The sequence below is a fragment of the Cygnus atratus genome, chromosome 2 (assembly GCF_013377495.2).
Source record: "Cygnus atratus isolate AKBS03 ecotype Queensland, Australia chromosome 2, CAtr_DNAZoo_HiC_assembly, whole genome shotgun sequence".
NCBI lineage: Eukaryota > Metazoa > Chordata > Aves > Anseriformes > Anatidae > Cygnus > Cygnus atratus.
This window is the reverse complement of record NC_066363.1, coordinates 77,532,187-77,557,444: the sequence shown is the minus strand read 5'-3', so window position 1 is coordinate 77,557,444 and position 25,258 is coordinate 77,532,187. Positions and strand designations below refer to the sequence as shown.

Below are 25,258 nucleotides of genomic sequence, written 5' to 3'. Positions count from 1 at the left end.
CAGCCCTTTGCCAACCTGGCCTTGAATGCTTCCAGGGATTGCTCACAGCCCCATCCGACCTAGCCTTGAATGCTTCCAGGGGTGGGGCATGCACAGCTTCTCTGGGAAACCTCTTCCACTGCCTCACCACAAATAATTTTTTCCTTATATCTAATCTAAATCTACCCTCTTTTAGTTTAAAGTCATTACTCCTTGACCTATTACTAAACTCCCTGATAAAGAGTTCCTCCTCTGCTTTCCTGTAGGCCCCCTTTAGGTACTGGAAGGCCACTACAAGGTCTCCCCAGAGCCTTCTTTTCTCCAGGCTGAACAACCCCAACTCCGTCAGCCTGTCTTCATAGGAGAGGTGCTCCAGCCCTTTGATTATCTTTGTGGCCCTCCTCTGGAGTCGTTCTAATACTTCCACATCTTTCTTGTGCTGGGGGCTACAGAGCTGAATGCAGGGCTCCAGATGGGTTCTCACAAGAGCAGAGCAGAGGGGGAGATTCACCTCCCTTGACCTCCCGGCCACGCTTCTTTTGATGCAGCCCAGGATACAGCTGGCTTTCTGGGCTGCACGTGCACACTGCTGTCTCATGTTGAGCTTCTCACCAACCAACAGCCCCAGGTCCTTCTCCTCAGGGCTGCTCTCAATCCTTTCTCCATCTAGCCTGTATTTGTGCTTGGGATTGCCCCAGCAGAGATACAGGACTTTGCACTTGGCCTTGTTGAACCTCAAGAGGCTCACACAGGCCCAACTCTCAAGCCTGTCCAGGTTCCTTTGGATGACATCCCTTCCCTCCAGCATATCAAGTGAACTTGCTCACCAGACGGATCCCCAGGCTCTTTTGTGAAAAGCTGCTTTCCAGCTGATCAGCCCCCCGCATATATTGATGCCTGCAGTTATTTCCCCCTGATGCAAAACTTTGTACTTCTCCTTGAACGTAATAATGTTCCTGTTAGTCCATTTATCCAGCCTATGGAGGAACCTGTGGGTGGTGACACAACCATCTGGTTCATTGCCTGCTCCTTCCAGTTTTGTGTCACCTGTAAATTTGATAAGGGTGCACTGCATTCCATCATGCAGGTCATTAATCAAGATATTAAACCACATTGGCCCAATATTTCATCCCTGAGATGTGCCATTAATGACCAGTCTCCATAATGACTTGATGATCACAACCCTTTGTCCCCAGCAGTTCTGTCAGTTTTCACTCCACCTCACTGTCCATTTCTGTGGTCTGTTATTAGGCTTTTTGCAAGGATTTAATGGAAGACAGTGTTGAAAGCCTCACTACAGTTAAGATAGACAACATTCACTGCTCTCTCCTTGTTCATCAAACCAGTCATTTCATCTTAGAAGACTATCTTGTTCTCTAGTCCACAGTTAAACCAGTTCTTTCTATAAACTATTGCTGCTTTTATACTGAAACTAGATGCACAGATACAGCAAGATTTTTTTCTTATTTAAGTGAATAATCATAGAAGATGTTTGCATGTATCATTCATAGTAGCACCATAACAGTTTGATTCTCAGTCCTTTAAAAGAAGGACTTTACAGCCACAGCACAGTGAAACTGGGATTCTTGGAATGGGAGTCTGGGAGGAGCAAGAAAGTAGTTTATGCAAGTCCCATAACATAACAGATCCAAGAAAAACAGTTTGCTTGGGAGATTTCCGGGAAAGGAGAATTTGGGCAGTCCTTGGATACCATCTGTTTTTGGAAGGGAGCGAAATATATCATGTAGGCAAGGAAGATGAAAAGAATTGTCATGAAATCTTGTCATAAGTGGGAAAAGTCATACACATTGTCAAAGAGAAGATGAGTTGCTATGATTAAGAAAGAAAGAAAGAAAGAAAGAGAGAGAGAGAGAGAGAGAGAGAGAAAGAAAGAAAGAAAGAAAGAAAGAAAGAAAAAGTAAGAAAGAAAGAAAATTTGGTCAGGAAAGAGGAACCAAGTCAGTGGCTATATCACAACAGAGTTATATTTATTCAGTGATGGGTAAAACCCTGCATAAAGAATTATCCATTCAAAGAAGATTAGATTATTATTTTTTTCAATCCGGGGGGGGGGGGGGGGGGGGCGGGGCGAGGAAGGGGGGGAGACAGTTAAAAGTGTTTGGCTAGACTCATCCATATAACATGATATTAAGCCCCTTCATTAAACTGTAGCTTTTTAGCTATGGTTGTTTGGGTGTTTCTGTGTATTTACAACCTGATAGACTCTCACTCCAACATTAATTTCAGGTTTTGAAAAAAAAAAAAAGATTGGATACATGCTTGACAGAATAAAAAATAATCAGTCTTGAAGCATGATTGATAATAATAAAAGTTTTTATGTGAGCTCAATTTGTTTTCTTTTCTGACAAAGGTGCTATACAGAGAAGAGCAGAAAAGAATATAATAAGGATATGCAATGCGTAACATTGTGATGGGTGATTACCTTTTCTTTAGGCCACAATCTCATGTGATGGAAACAGGTTACTTTTAATTTTCTCTTTGATGTTACAGGGGAATACCCATGAGTTGTAGTGATTATTCTTCCAAGGTTGTGGATGTTTGGTATTTTATTTGGGTATTTTTTGTGATTAGCAAGAGAAGTTTTAGCAAGAGATTTTTTTTATTTATTTTTTTTTAGGAAATGTTGACCGAAGAACTCTTTGTTTCCTTACAATTTTCCCTGATAATGAAGACATTTGCAATGCAAACCATTTTCATGATGGCAATAACAATAAAGACTAGTAGAGTAATAAAAATATAATAGCCTAATAAAAGGGAGTAAATAGTGGTAAAGTTACCTATTCGAAGTTAATAACAGTAATAAGAAAATAAATAATGTATGATAATAATTACAATCTCAGGGCTTCTAAACAAAGTAACAGTAACTATATCCATGCTAAAGACATTTTTTGCTACTATAAAAATTCTTATGAAGTTACTATACTTGGTAAACACTTTTGACATATTTTGCATAGTAGGCTAAATGCATACATACATGTATTAAATTTAATAAAGCATATCTATAGTGTATTTAGAGAAAGAAGATGCGTTGTTCAAGGTCAATTGTAAGAATGTTAAATATCTCTCATCTTTCACTGGTACATCAATAGGAAAATCTAACCACACAACATGTTTAATGAATTCCTGGTGAGCTCTTGTGTCTTGTTTAACGATAAATAAGGTATGAGGTTTGAGGAGTTTTTTACCTGAATTGTGAGTGAATTATAAGAAATGCAATCTAAACTATTTAGGAAGATAAAAGTCACTGTGTCACCAACTTATATGCATCTTGAGGGGAAAAAAAAAAAAAAAAAAATTAATGCAGATAGCTGCCAAAGAGCAGGTGGGAAGATGGCAATGGTGTCTTAGTGATTAATGGAAAAAAAAAAAAAAAAAAGGACTTCAATTCAGCATCTGGACAGACCTACAGAAAAAAAAATAAAAAAAATCTGTTGAATTTTAGAAATTGTTGCATCAGCTGGAAAGAGGCAAAAGCAAAGAGCAGGAGGAGCTGTGAGAAAAGAACTGTGCTTTGGAAAAAAGATTGATCTGTGTGGCATCTCTTCAGCATATGGCTAAACTGAACCAAGTAACACAGAGTTTGGCTTTATTCTTAGAATAGACTTATGGCATGCATGGAGAACTGTGCAGACACAAACAATAATCTAATTCTCAATAAACTGCCAGAGGATGAAAGACAGGCTATACCCCTTGGCTACAATAACCAATTCCTTCTCTCTCTCTCTCCATTCATATATCACAAAGGGAAGAAGAGGCGGAAGCAAAAATACAAAGTGGAAGTACAGGGAGCAAAAATCACTGTGGATGTCTCCAATCACTTCTTACTATTTCGTTTTTTTCACAATATGTATTTTGCTTTTAGAGTGCTTATTTAATATTTTTTATTTAATATTTTTTCTTATTTTATTGTTTACTCGGCTTTGTTTTACATATCATTGTGAAGTCTACATGTCTGCTTCAGGCTGATTCTTTTCTTAAATTTTCTGTTTTCTTCAATTTATTGAACTTTCATTTTTGCTAGGTCTTATTTTTATACATACAAATTTAAGGAAAGGTGAAACTATGTCCTTGCAAAAAATATTTGGTTGAAGTACAACGGTAAATGAAGCACTTCACAGAACCCACTGAATTGATGCCCAATTAGTCAAAATGAGTTAGCATAAAGAGGCACAATTAAAATCATTACCCATGTCAGCAGACAAATCAATATGGCACCTATATAACCAGCTAGTCCCTCTAAATCCATAAAATTAATCAGGGACAAAATGGTTCTTACTTCACCCAAGAGACAGAGTGAATGTTCAGAGCAAATAATTTTGAAATAGCCGGTGTCCAAGCAATTACTCTTCAAGACTGTCAGATGTGATGTGGAGCCAAAATTACTTAGCATGCCTTTTTCTTTTCGGTTTTCTTCATCCGTGGCACTCTTGGTTTGTGGGTTGAGTCTTCTAGTGTCCATTTTTCTTTACAGTAATTTCTAGCTTTGTATACAGGTCATAGGCATAATGTCCTTCATACATCAGCTTTTGATCAATTTTGAAAGAAAGATTTTTGTCATCGTGAGATGACAGGATATGCATTTCCAGGTGATACAAAGAAAACTGGGGTTTTGTATCTCTCTAAACTGTAGGGAAAGTTTTTTCATATGCATCAGGAATGCAGTCAGCTGCTAAAGACGCACACAAAAAAGCAAAAACAAAAACAAATAACCCTCTAGGGATGTAAGGGAAATCTTCTGTCTTATGTTCTGCATTTTCAGTGTGTGTCATATTATAATTACCTGCCACTATTTCTGAATGCAGAAGAATTAAGAGGAAACAAAGACATGTATCATTTGGTTCCCTCTGATTCACTCTGGCTGCTGGGTTAGATAAGCAGGAAAAACAATAAAACGATATCAAATCACCTGCAGCTTTCCCTTTCTAGAGGACTATATTTTGGTTAGAATCTATAGGTGTAAAATAGAATTCAGGATGAAAGCGTTTTTTTTGATTGAAACAGAAAGCCTGAAGAAGTGTTAATTCCAATCAGTATTATAGGAATTGAAGATCTGATTGGTGTAACACTTTAAGGTCTAGAAGCCAACATGTATGAGGAGCAGCTGAAGTCACTTCATTTGTTCCGCCCAGAGCAGAGCAGGCTGAGGGGAGGCCTCATGGCAGCCTGCAGCTCCCTCGCGAGGGGAGCGGAGGGGCAGGCGCTGAGCTCTGCTCTCTGGGGACAGCAACAGGACCCAAGGGAACGGCATGGAGCTGGGACAGGGAAGGGTCAGGCTGGGTGTTAGGAAAAGGTTCTTCACTGAGAAGGTGGTCAGGAACTGGGACAGGCTCCACAGGGCAGTGGTCTCGGCACCGAGCCTGACAGAGTTCGAGAAGCATTTGGACAGTGCTCTCAGATATAGGGTTGGATTTTTGGGTGGTCCTGTGTGGAGCCAGGAGTTGGACTCCATGATTCTTGTGGGTCCCTTCTAACTCAGGAAGGGTGAACTCCCATGAACGCTCATGTAATGCATGAGTAGTGCCATGTGAGTGCTGGGGTTTGGTCTAGAGGGAGGCCAGAAATGAACTTGCACGAATGAGGTTCAGGGTTTTCCTACCATATCAGGGCATCTGCATTTTCTCCTTTTGCCCCACTTCACCCTCTGCTCCTCCCTAATACTGTCTGGGCTAACAGACACGATGCAGGTTCATATGCAGGAAATACAACCCCTTCTGGGTCAACTGGTGACTTGGTAACTGATGCAACAGGTGACTTGGTAAGAGGGGGATATATGTGTCAGAACAAAGCATTGAGAGGACTCTCAGCAGCATTGCTAGAGGAAAACTCTAACAGTCACTAAGAATGACTCAGACAGAAGGAGTCCTTGCAGTGGGGCTGGACCAAAGGGGATACTGGGAAAAGAAAAAGCAGCAGGTCCCTCTGGATCTTGGGAGTTACAGTCAAACATAAGACAACCCCTGTGTATAGAGCTAGGACCCTTTCGGTGCAGAAATTCCTGGCAGCAATGGGTTTCTCTGTTCCTGTTCTCTGTGCAGTTGTAATGTGACTTGCTATCTTTCTCCCAGTCATCAAAGCCACAGGGAGCTTAGAAGATGAGTAAAATAAAATAAAACATTGCCTTCAGTGAAATCTTAATTTTATGCACACCAACCATAATATCAATCTGGAAAATGTAGGTACTAGGGTTCTTGCTTAGTAGGCTTGAACACAACAAGTTTAACACTGAAGAATTTTAATATTTGTATATACTATTCTTACCAGTGGTTGTGATATCGTGATAGAGGAAGGTGTTTATAAGTACTCAAGTGATTTAGGAATATATGCTCCTTTTTCTTGTTTTTCTCAGTCCTCATCCAAATATTTTTAAAACTCCTGTTCACACTACAGGAAAAAAAAAAAAAAAAACTTTTATGCTACGGAAAAGAAAAAGAAAAAGAAAAGAAAAAAAGAAAAGAAAAGAAAAGGAAAAAAGAAAAGAAAAAAGAAAAAAGAAAAAAGAAAAAAGAGAAGAAAGAAAAGAAAAGAAAGAAAAGAAAAGAGGTCAACTAAAACCTCCTAAATTATTTAATATTAAAAAAAAAAAAAGTCAAAAGTTTTCAAAAGTATTTGATAAAGAAGGTGAATAACTACTGCTTTGTATGAGCCAATGTAGATACTTGAGGATATTAAGGCATTAGCTTAGGAATTACCTTTCATTTATTGAGAAAATGTATTAAAATTGAAAATCTTACACCAACATTTTCAGTCTAGGAAATGTTGGTGTGTCAAATAGCCTATTTAATTATTTAGCTTCCTTGCTTCTCAGTGATTAGGAGACATTTTCTGAGAGGATAAAGGGTGACAAAATAATAATTTTCATTATACAGAGTGGTCAGTATAGAGGAAATCAGTAGCTCTGAGAAAATCAGTGGATATTTTATTTTATTTATCTGCAACTGTTTCTGACAAGGCAAAATCATACACTTTCATCTCTGTTGTTCATTTTCTCCTGAAGATTAACCATATGACCTTTAAACCTTCAGACTGTGAGAGAGGACAATTTAGCTTAAACTGTAAGGGGAATTAACAAGTTTGTATTCACCATATTTCCAACAGAACAAGTTGTTCAAAGTGGCTTATGCAATTTTTGCTCTAATTTTTGAATCTTCCTGAATTGTATTAATCTCACCATTTTTTTTTTTTTTTTTTTTTTTTTTTTTTTTTTTTTTGACCATTATTCTCTACCTTGCAGGTTGGAAAAACACCACATTCATATAAATAAATTTTGTACCTGTTGTTTGGCATTGTGTAGACTTTTTACCAAGATTATTCATTGGAAGAAGTAGAAAGCAACATCAGAAACCTCAGTGGTAAACGTAACTATTAACCACAAAAGTGACATGCTGGTGTCTCTCAATGGTGACATTTCAGATAGATCTAAGGTGCCTCACCCCTCCTGCATACTAAGTATATATGCATGAGGATTTACTGCTATACTTCTTTGCTATGTAGTCCCATAGCATGCTTATGCTAGCTCCAAATTAAATGACTGATATTGAAGACAGTTGCTTTGATGGAAAGAGATAGAATCTAAACCTAGACTGGAAATTTCATTAATGAGAATGAAACAGCTGTCTCAAAAACTCTTGTCTTGTATGTTTTCTGTAAATATTGCCTCCACCCAAGCAGTGAATTGTGGTGATTTAAGGTCTTTAAGAAGAGGATATTAGGGGAAGGAGAAGAGTGGAGCATGAAAGAGAAAGAAGAGAAAAAAAACCTGAATGAGTTAAAATAAGTGTATTCTTCTGGAGAAGTTGTGTATGTCCCTGTAGACTTCTTTTTCTTTGTCTCACTTGTCTTCAAGACATGTATTTTATTGGTCTGTAAGTATTGTTTGGAAACAAACCATTGCATATGGACAATCCCCAGATACCATCTTGTCCGATATCTCTTCTATAGACTGTGTTGATGTATGTGTACATGCATGCATGCATACATACAGACAGACAAACATATATATATATCAGGGACAACCTAGGGACACAAGGTGAAGAGAGATTTTCAGAGGAGGAAAGCACCACAAAATTCTCATTGGCTTTCAATGGGAGCTGTCTCAGTATCTACAAATCTTTCTGCAATGAATATGGCTATGCACATTTAACCCTCAAAAACTCCTTCAACTTTTCCATACACCTCTGCATTTGAAATTTCTTCTGCAAAGAAAAATAACCACCTTGGATCTTGAGTTGTGAATACACTGTATAATGGGGGGGGGGGGGGGGCGGGGGCGGGGCACGACTCACAACATTATGACATTTTGAAGAGAGAATCAGTTCTTCAATAAATTAATTCCCCAAATAAAGAACAATGAGATGTCAATCCCTGCTGAAGTCTCCAGACAGTACCACAAAACAGAAAATGCTTTAATAAAACAAAGATTACTGAGATGAGAAAATGAAATTTACTGACCTGCAATGTATTAGTCTTAGATAATATGATCTGACAGATCTTTCCTACCTACTCTTTTAAAGTCAATGAATAATAAATGTTTTTGTAAAGGTAACTATTTTAACTGTGTCTATATCAGGGCTTCATGAGCATATTAGAAATTCAAAATTATGTTAACTCCCCTAGAGATTTGTTCTTTTTTTTTTTTTTCACCATTATATTAAAAAAAGACAGTATTTTGTATTTTTATTCTGTAATAGTCAAATTAGCCTTTTTTTTTTTTTAATCACTGGAAAAATTGACTAATTAGGCACTGAGACATGAGTTCTCTGAGTTTATGCTATAGTCAAAGTTTGAACAGTTTTATTTCCACTAGGTGGAGCATTGTTATCACAGCAGCCTTTTTTTTTTTTTAAGTTAAAAATGTTAAAAAGATGCTTTTGAAGTCAAGGAAGAGATTTAGCTGGCGAATTTGAATCCAGATCTAGATAAGTTCTTGTGAACTGTGTGAGGGCTGAAGTTTGCAAACTCATGTATTTCAGCTTGATTGGTCTGCTTCCTTATCTTGTGAATTCTGTTTCTCTAGTTCATCATCATCCTTTGAAGGCTTTGATTGTGAAAGAGAATATTTTAAGGCAAAAGATGTGGGAATCTGAGGCTTTTTAGCATTTTTAGGAAAAAAAAAAATCAACATGGCTGGTATGGTGCAGATTTCTGTGTCTGAGGGATGGGTTTGCAAGAATTGAAATGAGGTGGCTGTATGGATGTTTTAAGATACTGTATTTTATGACTAGTTTTGTAAAGACATCATGAATTATATGTCATTTTAGTACTAACAGACTCAAAATGGAGTAAAGTCCAAAGCTACAAATTCACTATTGAAGTATGCTTTATTTGACACTTGGGGTAGGATGCAATTGAAACTGGGGGAAAGAGCGAGGGTAGTTCATAGTTGTGCAGGCCAGATGAGGCTTTTCAGCTATTCCAAGCTGTCGGCATTCAGAGACTTAGCAGATCACTGTTAACTTTGTACTCAGAATCACAACAGCACTAAAAAAAGTTGCAGCAAATGTGGGACAAAATATTTATGGTTTATCCAGTTATAGCAGTGTCCTGGTTTCAGCTAGGACAGCGTTAATTTTCCTCCTAGTAGCTGGTTTGGATTAGGATGAGAAGAGCGCTGATAACATGCTGATGTTTTAATTGTTGTAGAGCAGTGCTTACACCAAGCCAAGGACTTTTCAGCTTCTCGCTCTGTCCTGCTAGCGAGCAGGCTAGGGATGCAGCAGGAGCTGGGAGGGGACAGACCCAGGACAGCTGACCCAAACTGGCCAAAGGGGTATTCCATACCATCTGACGTCATGCTGAACAATATATAGGGGTGGCTAGCTGGGGTGGGGGGGGCCGGCTGCTCGGGGATAGGCTGGGCATCGGTCACCGGGTGGTGAGCAATTGCATTGTGCATCACTTATTTCGTACACATTATTATTATTAATACTATTATTATTATTATTGTTATTATTATTTTCCTGTCTTAATAAACCGTCTTTATCTCAACTCACAGGCTTCACTTTCCCGTTTCTCTCCCCCATCCCGGAGAGGGAGGAGGGGAGGGTGAGCGAATGACTGTGTGGTGTTTAGCTGCCAGCTGGGCTAAACCACAACAAGCAGGAACTGTGTATGGATACTTATGGCTATCACTGTTGACAGATGTCCTCTCATGCTACACACATGCATAGCTAAGACACTAGCCTTAGCTGATATCAGCTGAATACAAGTGGGGATCAGCCAGTTCTGCTGTCCCTGTAGGCTTGTGCTTTTTTTTTTTCTTTTTTCTTCCCCCCCCCTCCCCCCATTATTTTTTTCTTTATTGTTACCTAAGTGTACAACTATTGAAGCCCTTTGCAGCTGTGTATGGCTGTTTAAGTGCACTGAATCATCCTAACATATAGTTCCACAGGAAGGTACAAATAGGTCTGTGATGTTGTAGTTGGGTCACTGTACAATTTCCAAAGGGATGGATCTGGCCACACAGGGACTTTCAGGTGCCAGAAATTTCAATCAGAAAGGAAGCCTGTAGCAGAAGAGCAGTCAAGAACAGCTGTTTTGTGTTGTGTTGTTAAATAAGCCACTTTGTATGCAGCAGCTGTGAGTGGTAGGCTGTTAGAGGTGGAGTAGGCTGTGTCTGCTTTGCAAGGTAGACAAGAAGTTTTTGTTTGCTAATATTGTGTGTGTATGTGTATATCTATGCTGCATAAAAATCTGATTATGTGCAAATAAATGTAAATTAGCCTTGAGCTAATTAGTTCAGGTATCAATGGCAGTTTGGACCTCAGTCTTGGCTAGATGATTAAGAATACACTGTTACTGAGGTGTATATGAAGGTCTGAATTGGTAGAATATTTAAGGCCCTCTTCCTTTTACCTCGTGGCTTTCTAACTTCAACGGAAGGCATGATTTGCTGTAATAATGTCTATTAGAGAATAGTTAGTCATGATTATAATATCCTAAATGTTTGATATAGATTCCAGTGTTAAAACTAGGTGAGTATCCTTTTGTAACTGGATGTATATGGGTATTTTTAGGGTAAAAGAATAGTAATGAAATGGTAAAGCGAACACTGATGGGTAGTAATTTTTAAACTCAAGTAATATAATTAATTAATTACATTTTTCCTGCACATTCTTTTGATTGTAGGCAGCAGTCAGACAACTTACGCCTATGTTATGACTCTGCACAGCACAGATTCGTTCTTAGGGATGACTAACTGGATTGTCAGTACTCCTAAAAAGTTGTATTTTAAACATAGCCATGTTTGGGCATCAAACAGTAGAGAAAAGGGTAGATTGCCACCAAAAATGCTTTTATTGAGTTCCATGTGCTTTTCTGGGAGATTCATTTCTACAATTTACCTGTCAGCCTAGCATAATGGAGAGCTATTGAAAAGATGAGAAAACTTTTCAAATGGTTTCTTTAGTTATGGTTTTGTAACTCTCCTAAATTGCAGGAAAATATGTATTATATACTGTGTAAGTAGTAGCTGGAAAAAAAATAAAAATCTATGTATAGATTGAATTCAAAATTAAAGCTTTACCAAATGAGAGAAGCCCAACATGAAGAAGCTTTTCTACAGCTCTCCACAGAATAACAAGGCTGAGAACACACAGCACTCCAGAAGCTTGTTGGATCCCCCTGGCTTTCAAATCAATCACTTTATTAAATCAATAATGTCATTTTTCTTTGTAAGAGACTAATGAATAACACATGATAGGTTAAAGAAATCACTCCCATTTCTGTAGCGAGTCGGGTTCTTGTTAGCATAATGTTTTGCTTATTATCTAATGATAACTGAGAGCCATTTTGTTTAATGAATTGGAATACAATTAAATCAATAAAATGTTTATAGACATTGTTAATAGAGCACAGTACCTACCACCTATTGAAATGTAATTGGCAAATTAAAACGTGTGAAAGACTAAGATAAAATACATTGACGTTCATTTTGTCTGTGTAATTCCTTAATGTGTCTTAGATCACACAGTCTTTACACGTTCTGTCTGTTAGCAGGACAAAGGGAAAGCCAAAACATAAGTTAGCCTATATCATAGAGATACCATATAAGAAAATGTAAGGTATATTCAAAAGAGGTTAAGTTGACCCCAGTTCTCAGAGACAATGACTCATCAAGTACAAATTTTACTATTACTGAAAGATTATATGTTGCCACTGAAAAGGGCTAGGTGTTATTGTTTAAGGTAGACCATACCAGTCTTTCTTGGCTTTACAATATATGACTCTATTGGCTGTTTTAGGCCCTACTCACTGAGTGTAACCTATGTGACAAGTGCAAACAGTGATTTTGTTTGTTTGTTTTACCATCCTGGGCTTTGACATTGCCCTGCTTCATCCCAGCTCTATGCTTGGAGGATACATTCACTTGTATGTCCAGTTTGTCTCAAAGATACATGAACTAGAACAAGTCCATGAACAAAAAGGAGAATATATTGCTCCAGTAGACATTCTCCTTGGTATGATGAGGACATGAGCATTTCAGAATACCCCGGAAACATCTCAGTACAAAACTGTGTCTCCATCATTGCTGTCAGTTTCCCCATTCACCCATTATTTATATGAATGCAGTTGTAGCTTTTATTTATTTATTTTTTCCTAAGAAAAAGGTTAACTAAGGTCTTTTTCATTTAAAAAAAATCTGGGCATATAATTTCAAAATGTTCATTCTCAAGTTTTTCACATTCCTATTTTCTTTTTTGATCTTAATCTTCATCAGAACTGTTTTCAGCTTTGAGATGATTTCTTCAAAGAGCAGGAGAGATTGCATTTCCCTCTGTGCCACTGGTGAGAGTTCCAGTTTTTCTGGTACATAGTGGAAGTGGTTGATGAGGAAACACATTTTTCTATTAGGTGCTGTTGAGGCTAAGTGATAAGAGTCACAAAAGAGTCTATCTTTATACCTATAATTTGGGAGCAACTTGTGTGGCTTTTCTTTATCTTTTCTTCTGGGGAAGAGAAAAGCTGTTCCTTCTCTTCTCTCTCTCTTTGCCCACTAACCAGTCATTACATTAGAATGTACATTTTATCGATGTCTTAAAATGGATGGCTTGCTATATTTACGATAACATTTATTGCAGGACATAGAGTTCACCACATTTGGAACAAACAATTTAGTTCATCTCGTCCAGTAAGCGGTTGACAGTGGCAATGAATAACTGATGTCTCAGAGCAAGCATAAAAATAAACAAGATGCTCTCAGCCAATTGTGCAGTGCCAAATCTCTGCAGGCGATTAGCTAACACCCTCAAGCATGAAATCTGATTACCTTATTATCATCTTAGCATGCATAGGCATGATTCTTAGCAATACTATTAGTTATCCATTCCTTTTTAGAAGGTAACTATACTGTTTGCCTCAATGAGTTCCCGTGGCAGTGATTTTCACAAATATATTCTGCAAACTTTTTTCCTTGTGATCAGTATTGTTAGCTCAAGTTTAACAGCAAAAACATAAGTTCATATCAAAAATATAGTAGCTGATACTTGAATAGATAGTTTAAATAAATTCTTAGACTGAAAACTCAGTCATGCCTTAATTAAAAGTAACAACATAAAGAGTTTTCATTACTAATCACAACCTTAAAAATAACACAGTGTGAAGGTTCTTTTTCAAAAGAGAGAGGAAGAGCCTATCTCTATGCCCTACAAGGAATGAAACTCATGCTTCTTTTAAAATGAATTCTCAGATTCCCATGCCATCATGTGGGACTGAGAGACATGGATTTAAGACAATGATGAAACAGTGTGGGACTTGCAAAATTTTGCAAGTTTATAACAGTGGGTTTATAACAGCTACATAAAAGGGAGGCCATCCTAAGCCACAATGCCCTTTACAGACTTAAATATATTTAGTAGTCTTAAGCAAGCTTGATCGTTTAACCACTGACAGCCCTACCAAAGCAAATAAGACAAGAAAAATGCAATCTGACCAGCTATAGTGTTTCTTCACTTTCTTTCCTCCTCCATTTGGAGGCAAGCAGGGAGGAAAGATAGGCCTTGCAGAACAGCTTATATGAAACTGAGACTTCTGTGTAGTCAAACTTCTTACATTACTCTTGATGAAATCTGCATGTTAGGATATTTAAGAACAGTAAGGATTGTCTGCTTATTGGCTACTTTGTCAGAGTACAACTGTGACTTATCATACCCACTCCAAATCACCCTGCTAACTTCTGCTACGAGTTTGTAATCACACATGGTTAATTACTATGTTCACAGGTTGCCATATGCTACATCTTCTCCCTTAAATGGCAGAGAAACAGCACTTTACTGTAGATTTTACTGTACTGCATAAATCTGGCATCATTTTCTGCTGTAAAGAAGCAAGGAAGTGTCAGATGTCAGATTTCATATAGTGTTATAAAAGGTCCATGCAGAAAAAGCAGCTGCAAATTAAGCACCTGGTTATAGGAAACTGTCTTTTGATTATTGATTTTGCAGGTTTTTGTTTGTTTGTTTGTTTTTGATGTGTCATTTGTTTCTTTGTTGTTGTTTTCCCAGGTGGTTTTCCTTGGAAGAACCACTAAGACAGTTCAGAAAATAGGTATGAGAATGAAATAGGAATATCTGTTAGAATTGCAGAGGGAGAGCGAGAATCAGCATGCTGAAGTGAAATAGTGAAATCTTCCTCCTCTTTGTACCTGTACTTCACAGAAAAAAAAAAAAAAAAGAAAAAAAAAAAGAGAATCTCATAAAATCAGTGTTTGCAGTATCTCAGAAATAATGGAGATAGTCCCAGATGACAAGCTGAGGCACATTAAAGAAGAGGGGAAAATGAACACTACATTTCCCTGTTTTAGTTCCTATATATCACTGCTTTCAGCAGCACAAATATTAAAAAAGCAGACACGGTCTTTCTTATTCTTCTGATTCCTGTTCCCAGGACCATATGTATTTCATATTAAAGAGTCATGGATTAAACACAAAAGCAGTTCTGGGTGCTGAAGATTACTACTCTTTCACCTGCATGTGCCAACCCCTGGGATATGGAGTCTTAAATTCCTTTTCACACCTTGCCCCACAGTGAATATTATGTTCTTTTCTGCATAACCAGTTATTTGTTTGGATCATAGTATGTTTTTTTTTCTCTCACCTGTCATTACCTGCTATGTGTATATTGTCTGATTTGGTCCCCTCACAGTCTGACAGGGAATATTGCATCCATTACCACAGTAAAATTCCAGGCCAGCTTGCAAATTCAGTTTCTATAGAGCTGTCAGCTATAAACATGCAACTTTGTCCTTCAGTCCTTTGCAGCTCTGCCTCATATTATAAAGTTTATTTCTGTAGCCTTTGCCTGGAATGTTTTGGATGTTTTTGTTTGTTTGTTTGTTTGTTTGGGCGGGGGGGGGGGGGGGGGGGGTTAGATTTCCAGTAAGATAGATGTTGGGGCTTTAGATTCCATTGGGATCATTCCCATTAGACTTAAAGATGAATGCTGCTTGTTGGAAGGATGTTTCAGGACCCTTGGTTTACACATAGGTCCTATTTTTCTAGTCTGGCCACTGCTAGATGACCTAATAGGTAAAATGGGACTTTTGTTTTTTCCAGCAATAGGACCATTTCTCCGTGCCATTCACTGCTCCACTTCAGAGCCTGCTGTATCACAACCTGGATGCTGTCTGGTTCCTCTTCACTGGAAACCTGCCTGCTTCATTCTCTGGTTGCTATGGAGTCACTCGCTGCCTTTCAATCTCGAGATGTCTGACTTCCTTGGCCACTTCTACCTGCGGCATTTGATTCTTATGTTGATGCCTCTGCTCTCAGCACTGTGACTTGAAGCCCTCTGTCCCAGCTCCTCAGTACTGCTCCTTTCCAGCTTCTGGATCCATGTTTCACTCGTTAGTGTAATAGCGTTATTAGGCAGCACTCAGCCATGTTAGGCTGCAGAGCAAATGTTACAAGGGGACCCTGTTTGAAAGAGATGTGCATTCCTTGGGAGATGAGGCCATGCATTTCTAAGCAAGTAAGGATTTATATAGAAACAGAGGTTTGTTTAAAAAGACTGGGATTTTTTATTTATTTTTTATTTTTTTTCCCCTTGTGATTGGACTCCAGATTAAACAAACAGGGAGACAGGAAGGACTTAACATAATACAGAAGAATAAGTGGGAAAAAAGGGAGTAATTTGAGAAGAAAATTGAAAGCTTATTGTTTTCAGTTCTGTTGCTTTGGTAATTTTCTTCAAGAATGTAAATTCATTTGATTTTTTTTTTCTGAGGGAAGAAATTTCTTTTTAATAAAATTTACACTATGGATTTTTTTTTTTGTAAATAATGACTCCTCAATACTTCAGTTTATGTCTCCCATGCCACATAGTCTCATCTTTCCATTATATTTCATACTTGCACTGAATGGTTTTCATTTGCTAGCTTGCTACTGTAAATGGAATTCATTAATCTGAGGCAAAAGTAATTATAACAAAGAACAAAAAATATCAGATTATTAAGATGATATCTTTCTTTGTTCAGATGGGTTACTTCCATCCATTCATCATCTCATGAAAACACTAAGTTACTTTAGAAGGAATGTGTCCTGAATTTAAATCTGAGGACATATGTAAGAGTATGTTTTGCTCTAAAGAAAAAGAAGCACTCAAGAAAGATGTCTGCAGTATGACTGATATATTAAAGGCTGATTGTCACATGTCTGGGTATTTCACTTCTGTTTCAAAATGTGACTGTCTCATTGACTCAAACTTCACATAAGTGAATTTCACCCCTGTCTAGAGTGCCAAAATGAAGCATGAAGAATGTGAGGATATTCCACAGGTTGTGGTAGCAACTGTTTTCAGTATGGGGCAAGGATCAGTATTTCAGCCTCTACCTTCCAGTGAATGAAAGGGGATTTCCTCCATGGTCCAGCGCAGTGCCCAAGGATTGCCTCCAGGTACCTGTCACCAGATTACTTCGAATTCCCTCCAAATTGGGCAGTGCCCAGTTTCACTTTCCCTTCCATTCCTGAGTGCCACTTTTCAACTTCCCTGCTTTTGTCTCTGACAGATCAGGGAGACATTGCTCAGCAAAGTAGAGACAGCTTTGTTTCTCCGGAGTCTTTAAATTCATTGTGCCCAGAGGGAGGTGGGTGGCTTCGCTGCCACCACCTCGGGGCAGAACGAGCAGCACTTGCTGTGGGTCCCTGTTTGCTGTGTTAGAGGCAAGTGTGTGCATGTGTATGTGCATGTGTCTGTATGCTGACCTGCAAGCTGGCAAATGTTCCCTTTGTTACAGATTCTTTTGGTCACTGGAGTCTCTCTTCACGCCAACCACTACAGCTGAGAAAATCACATACAACATCAGTTTCAGTAATCTTTTTTTTCTTCAGTTTTATTTGGATTGTGAATGAATTGAACATACGAGCATTGCACAAGACTTGTGTTTTTCTTGTACTTGACAGGATTTCAGTAAGCACATGGAATTTTTCATGAACTGCTTGTTTCCTATATTCCATAAAATCTGATGAAAAACACCCCCCCCAAAAAAAAAAAAAGTAATTTTCAGTAAACCATAAAAGTAGTTGCTACTTTTGTGAACAGAATTAAAAAAAAAATAAAATAAAATCTCACAATCACACTGCTTGAGAGAGCTATTAGGTACCTTTCCATGAATGTGCAGTTCAGTATTTTTACATATCTGTACACAGTTCAACATACTTTACACATTTTATTAATGCCTTTGAAATATTTACCCTTAAAATTATTGCTAAATCCGACTGTGCCAAGCTAACATCTTGATAAACAATTCTTGATATTATTTTGTTGAAAAGTTGTACTCCTTTTTCCAGAAGGAAGGGTTGTTTTCACTGCAGAAAGAAAGAGCTCTCTTTCCTGCCACTTGGCTGGGACTAATCTAACATTATAATCCACACGGAATTAAATCCTTTGTAGAAATGTTTATTTATATGGAACAGACTGAGAAAGTCATGCTATGAAGATGAAAGTACTGCACCTACAAGAACATGCTCAAAGGAATATGCATTACAGTGCTAGCAGAGAGTCCCTTGTTTGTCACAGAATTTGCTAGTACAGCAAAGGATGTGCAATAGCACAGGAAGTAATGTTACCCTTCAAGCTAGCAGGATTATTAACTATCTGTAAATATATATATATAAATCAGCTTCATGTTCAGAACTCATGAGACTAAAAAAGTAAAAATGTAAGTGTTCTTTACTCCAACTTGTTGCTACAATGGTGCGAAAAATATTTCCATTTGATATTGTAGCTGAAATTCTAAATTTCCATGAAGCATTGAAGAGAACAGCAACAACATTAAAATAACAAGAATTGGCTGCATGGGGTAGATTAAATCATCCAAAACCAAGGTGTTTTTTTGTTTTGTTTTGTTTTTTCTTCCATCAAAGTTCATGTGGTATTACAAATTCTTCAAGATATGCTACAGAATTAAAGGACTGCAAGAAAAGGGGAAGGGAGGGGAGAGGAGGGGAGGGGAGGGGAGGAAAGGAGGGGAGGGGAGGGGAGGGGAGGGGAGAGGAGAGGAGAGGAGAGGAGAGGAGAGGAGAGGAGAGGAGAGGAGAGGAGAGGAGAGGAGAGGAGAGGAGAGGAGAGGAGAGGAGAGGAGAGGAGAGGAGAGGAGAGGAGAGGAGAGGAGAGGAGAGGGAACATGTCTACATTTAACAATTTTTAAAACAATTTCAGTTTTTGGTGTCTCTTAATTTCAATTGTCTCTGTATTGGAAGTAGAACCAGAATGCAGTTAGTGTGAAGTCTTTTTATCTGTGGGAAATGGTCTGTTAACTTCTGTCCCTGAATGTCAAGAATAGATAGAAAAAAATATCACCAGCTTCCAGTGATAGTTTGGCCAAATGAAAATCAGAGCATAGTCCCTCAGGAAGTCCCAAGACTGTGGCATTTGTGTCAACCCAAATCAGCTACTCAACTTTTTTATAGGGCAAACTGTTCCAAGAGTTCAAAAAGTTTAATTTAAAAATGACAGACCTCCTTGCTTTAAGTGAATTTAGTATTCAGTTGAATGCCACATCACTGCATATGAGCATACACACTTCATGCTTTACTCCTCCTTCTCTTGTGTTGTATCACATAGTTTAATCAGATAAGACATTTATTAATGTTATAAACTGTCCAGGAAAGTTAGGGACCATAGGAAACCCAAACAGTAATTTATGCGTAACCCCATGGCATCACCAGAGTTAAATATCGAACAACTCAGAAGAAGACTCTGCTTGAGATCAATGTTTTGAAATATTTTGATTAGATTCAAATTTATTAATCTAAAGGAAATTCCTTGCTCACTTTCAGTCAGAAAATAAAATAATAAATAATAATTAAAACCTCATTTGAATTTCAATTGAGAAAAATCTTCATTTACTTTTTTGTACCAAAATGCAGGTTTTTTTTTTTTTTTTTGTCCAGATCTTTAGTGTCATAGTACCTACTGATAAAAACAAAATAAAGCTGAAAACTAGGCTTGAAATTGGGATGCTGGATTTTTATGGTACCTATTGAATCATAGAATCATAGACTGGTTTGGGTTGGAAGGGACCCTTAAGGAACATTTATTTCTAACCCCCCTGCCATGGGCAGTGACACCTCCCACCAGACCAGGTTGCCCAAAGCCCCATCCAGCATGGCCTTGAACGCTTCCAGGGATGGGGCATGCACCGTTTCTCTGGGCAACCTGTGCCAGTGTCTCACCACACCCTGAGTGAAGAATTTCTTCCTTATATCTAATCTAAATCTACCCTGTCTTAATGTAAAGGCATTACTCCTTGTCCTGTCACTCCACTCCCTGACAAAGTCTCTCCCTAGGTTTCCCATAGTTCCCCTTTAGTTACTGGAAGGTCGCTCTAAGGTCTCCCCAGCACCTTCTCTTCTCCCTGCTGAACAACCCCAACTCCCTCAGCCTGTCTTCATAGGAGAGGTGCTCCAGCCCTCTGATCATCCTCATGGTCCTCCTCTGGACTCTCTCCAACAGGTCCATGGCCGTTTTGTGCTGGGGGCCCCCAGAGCTGAGTGCAGTGCTCCAGGTGGGGGTCTCACAAGAGCAGAACAGAGGGGGAGAATCACCTTCCTCAATCTGCTGGCCACACTGCTTTTGGTGCAGCCCAGGATACGGTTGGCCTTCTGGGCTGAAAGCACACGTTACCAGCTCACGTTGAGCTTCTCACCAACCAACAGCCCCACATCCTTCTCGTCAGGGCTGCTCTCAATTCATTCTCTGCCCAGCCTGTATTTGTGCTTGGGATTGCCCTGGCCCAGATACAGGACCTTGCATTTGGCCTTGCTGAACTTCATGAGGTTCGCACAGGCCCACCTCTCAAGCCTGTTAATGTCTGTCAAAGTCAACCCACCACACCATGGAACAACAAATTTTTAAAAGCACTCAGTAATGCTTTCTATTCTAAGCTTTGAGTGTACTCCTGAGCATTGTCCACACCTTACACCAACTCCAATTTCACAATAAGTAGATTTTCACACTAAATAAATAGTACTTTCAATCCTAATAATAGATGCAATTAAGTTTAAATAGATGATGATTTTAATATCTAGAGGATTCGATCTTCAGGGCAAACACGCATTGAAATGGAAGCCTAGATACAATTTCAAGTTGCTAAGCACTCTGACTTTTATCTGACAAAGTGTTTTAACATTCTCTCCATCATAGATTGGTTCTAGAGTAGCTGGCTCTTTACAGAATAAAATTTCCCATTGTTATTCCTTGTGAATAATATCCAAATCATGAAGAGTAATTTTTATGGAGTTTGGTTTTGATTCAAAAATATTAACGTACATGTATAAAAATCCTTCACAGTAGATAAAACTATCATGGCTAAACATTTAATAAACATGACTAAACAGTAAGATAAAAATTGAAATCAACTCTCTTCATTCTTCTGTAAATATTCAAGAAGGCAATTATTTTTAAGTATCATTTATTATAATTGCCACACCAATGACAAATAATTATTATGTTCAAGGCAACCAGGAACATTTGCAGTGAAATTCTGACAAACATCTTAATTGTAAATCTCTAAAGATCTGATTCATATTAATATGGAAATTAAATTTTAAAAAGCTAATGTTGGGCTTTGCAGTCTGCTCTACTGCATCCCAAGCGCTTGCATTTTGACAGAGCTCAAATGCTTCATTGGTATTCCAGAGGAGATCACCTTTATTTTAGTTTGGAAAGTAATGGACTATTTGCTTAATATATATATATTAGAACTATTATTGTTTCCGTAAAACTCTGGGAATTGCTTCTCTGCCAAAGCATCCCTGAAACTGCATTGCACCTCATATATTGTTCAGCATGGATGAGTCATACAGGCCTCACTGGAATTCCAGCAAAGGGATTACACATTGTCTATGGCTAGCTGCGTGCCACTGGATTTTCTTTCTCTAATTCACATTGAATATGGCTGCTCTGAGGGATAGTCTTGCTCTGCAGTATGCTCCAGACACTCCAGGTCCCTTCCTTAACCAGGACAGGTATTTGGCCAAACCATGTGGTGTAGAGTTCCTCCCACCCAGATCAGGATAGGGGCAGAGCATCTGGTCCCAGAAACCAGGATGTACTCACCATTCCCAGCTGCAGATAAAATTATTTATAAGATGGTATAATTTCAAAATAGGAATATTTTTTCTATAAATAAAGCTTTCAACAAAATAGTAAGTCCCATATATATATGTAATGAATAGTCTAATCCACCTTTCTTGTACTAATTTTTTTCTGAAAATAAATAAATAAATAAATAAATAAGTATACCTTGTTTCAGAACTCTAAAATGACTAACAGGAAGAATCTGGTATACGCAGAGCTTGTGTTGAATTCAGACTTTCACCCTCAATGTGCAGCAAGCATGTATTGCACCATGCTAGATCAGAAGTACAAACCTATCATACAGACCTAGTGATGAAAGTGGCCTGTATGACTGCAGTTGCACACTAGAATGGAAATCTGATAGAGACTAATATATGTTCATGTAAACACTATACATCTGTAGGGAGCTCTGACCCTCTTTGGCTGGAAAGGTGCTAAATGAAAACACCTGCCTTAAGTAAGTGCCAGGTCTTCCACACATCAACAGTCTATATCAAGAAATGAATCATAATCTGAGGTTTTTCTGTGGGTAAACGTGACATTTTTTTCCTCCTAAAAATATTCGAACTTTTCAAAGTCGTATTTTCTGGAAAATAATGGATTTTACTTGTAAATCAAAACTCTGGAGACAGGTTTTTCAGAAAAGAAGCACTGTAATTTGCATTCATGGGTTCATGAGGAGGTATTCTTGCTGTTCAATATTCCTCTTTGACTGAAGCCTTCAGCGCTCTGTAGATTCCTAAGAGGTATCTTTAAAGAAATATCAAGCATAATCATTCAGACACGTAGATAATATGTACATCTTCATGGCATGTGTCAATTTCTGTCTTAAGCAAATCATTCATTCAAAATAGAGAGCATATTATAATTCAGGAAATCCTAGTGGAGCAAGTCATTATAATTAGAACTCCTAAACTGCAGACTTACAAAAAGAGTAGTTTTGTGTTCACATAGGTCAAGGAGAGATCTCTTTCTTTGGGAGTCATTCTTTCCTGCTCTGTCTTTTCCTCAGCTGAAGCAAAAATTTCTAAGCAGCTTGTTATCTGATGTATCTAAAGCAAATATATCCGTAATGGATGGCAGCCAATAAATTCTTTTCAATGTTTTACAGTAAAGGGCAAGTGAAACAAACAGCTGCAATTTGTTTGATGATGTTCATCAAGGTTTTGTTAACAGCAAATAGCATATACCCAGGATATATTCATATTATTTATCTTTGAGTACTCTTAATAACAGGACATAAAAATTTTATAGAGTTGGATTACATAAAAAGGACCATTGTTTGACTTGGTAATAAGGTTATATAAAAATAGGCTAGGCTAGCTCTTCAGTTTGCAATTGGTCTTCAAAAGTTTAAGTTGTTTGAGTTCACATATTGTCAATTGAGACAGCAAATGATTTCACTACTGCAAGTTTGCTTTTATATAAAGTCTTTTAAGTTTTAGACCTCATTTCACCTGTGGTTCAAATAGGGGGACAGTGTGGTAACTGAGACCTGAGAGAGATGGTATAGGATGGCAAGGCTGCCTTTATGCTTCCTGTATAATCCTGGCCTATATGAATCCTTGAACACTATTCTCTGTCCACTCAGTTCTGGAAAGGGAAATTCAGGGAATGTACAGGAAATTCTGTTCATTCCTTTGTGGTCAAGACAATGCAGATGTTACATGGGAAGGTTTTCTGAAGATGGGTAGCACCAGAACATCTACAGGCAATGAAATTATCAAGCAAACATTAAGACTAATTGATAGTGAGACTGACTTTGTAGCTATAAATTATTGGCATTAAGTACTTCCCAGGCACTGACAAAAAATACGCTACAAAGACCAGAAATGTTAGAATCAAGTAGAGGAGATAACCTGTAATAGGGCGCCAGGGTTTGAAGTACAACTGAAGACGATGAGACCATGCTAACTTCTGACTAGTAACTTCTTGCTGGTTAAGCAGTTGGTGAAGGACAAGGATGTTGTACAGGATGTCTTTGTTCCTTCAGAACTTCTACAAAAGACATCTGAAGTATTAATTAGTAACAGGTATTCTCAATAATGTGCTTTTTGCCTTGCAAAAGGAACTGGCTAAGACTGGATCTTCTTGCACTTCATACAAATGATAGGACTTAATTGAAAATGGGTTAAATCTTCCAAAACTCCTACACTATATGAAGAAGATACATTAACAAGAATCTAATCCTAGTTATCATGACCTGGTTGAGACTGTTAAAAAAAAAAAAAAGTAATACTGTGTACAGTATTTATATATATATATATATATATATAATATATATCTTTGGAGCAAGACACAAAATATTTGTGTCATGTGAACACAAACAAGAAAGGGTTGTTCAGATATATGAACAGTAAGTAGAAGCACAAGGAGGACAAAAGCTCATTACTGAAAAGGGAAGGGAGATTAGTTGCTAATAACACTAACAAGACAAAGGATCTCAATATCTTCTTTGTCTCTGTCTTTACTGGCATAGCTGGACCCCAGATCACATGATAAATTGACTATAACAACACATGTTAATGCACCAGTAGTGCAAGAAGGTCTGGTCTGTGGCCTCTTGAAAGAGCTCAACCCATGTGAATCTATGGGCCCAGGCAGAATCTACTCGAGAATGTTAAGAGAAGTGGCTGACATTGTTGCAAAGCCACTGTCTGTATGTAATCTGAAAAGGCATGGAGATCAGGGGATATCTCTGAAGAGGTATCTTGCTAGAAGAGGGCAAATGTCATACCTACCTACAAGGGCCCAGAAAAGAATACAGGAAATTGCAAGCACATAATTACTGCTTTCCTCTTCTTTTTATTTATCCTACCAAGCTTTACTTAATCAATCTCCTATAATTTCATCTTCTTTAACTGTATCTTCCTTAGTTTTGCTAATGTAGAATTATTCACTAGGAGAGCACAGATGTAAGTTCTGGAGTAACTCTAGATGCTATGTAGTTATCCATTGATCGTTTGTATTTCTCCTGGCTTCAGCCATGACTTCTTGTTGTGCTTAATATGATGGACTCACATAACATCTACCTCCAAGATTCCTCTTGATAATCCACATGGTGAAATAAACTCTCTTTACATAGTAGAAATTGCCTAGAGTGAGTTTTGTTAGTTTTGTACAGAAAATCTAGCATTGGCATTTATGGCTTTATCAGTTGATACAGTTCTGACAACAACAACAACAGCAACAACAAAACTGAGCAATGATTTCCCGGTGGAAATCAGTTTTATTGTAATTTTTGCAAATTACATTTGCAAAACCTGGTGGGAAAAGTCCTGGGACTGGTGTACTACAATGGATAGTTATAGATCCCTTCAGAAAGGGTAGGCAGGGCAGGTGAGGCACGGGGTAGTGCTGTATGTAAATGGAGGGGCTGGGCCATTGTGGTTGGTGATGACAGGGAGAGAGCCTCTGAGTACAGATTAAGGAACAAGCAAATAAAGGGGTTATTATTGTGGGAGTCTTCTATAGGCCACCCAGCCAGGATGATGACACCAATTCTTTAAGGCGCTAAGAGATACATCAAAATCATCTGCCCTTGTCATTATGGGGGACTGCAACTTGCCAGACATTAACTGGGAATATCACACAGCTGATACAAACATGTTCAGCAGATTCCTAACACACCTTGGTGGTAACTTCTTGGTACAGATACCAAGGAAAATGCCCTCCAGATCTGTTG

General features: G+C 38.1%; 1 long non-coding RNA gene across 1 annotated transcript; it reads left to right on the top strand.

Annotated features, from left to right (window-relative positions):
• The first annotated feature begins 9,827 nt into the window (after nt 1-9,827).
• Nucleotides 9,828-16,514, top strand: LOC126913197 (uncharacterized). The gene is made up of 3 exons (XR_007707882.1): nt 9,828-9,871; nt 14,499-14,541; nt 15,549-16,514. It is a non-coding gene; the product is annotated as an uncharacterized LOC126913197 (long non-coding RNA).
• Nucleotides 16,515-25,258: the final 8,744 nt, after the last annotated feature.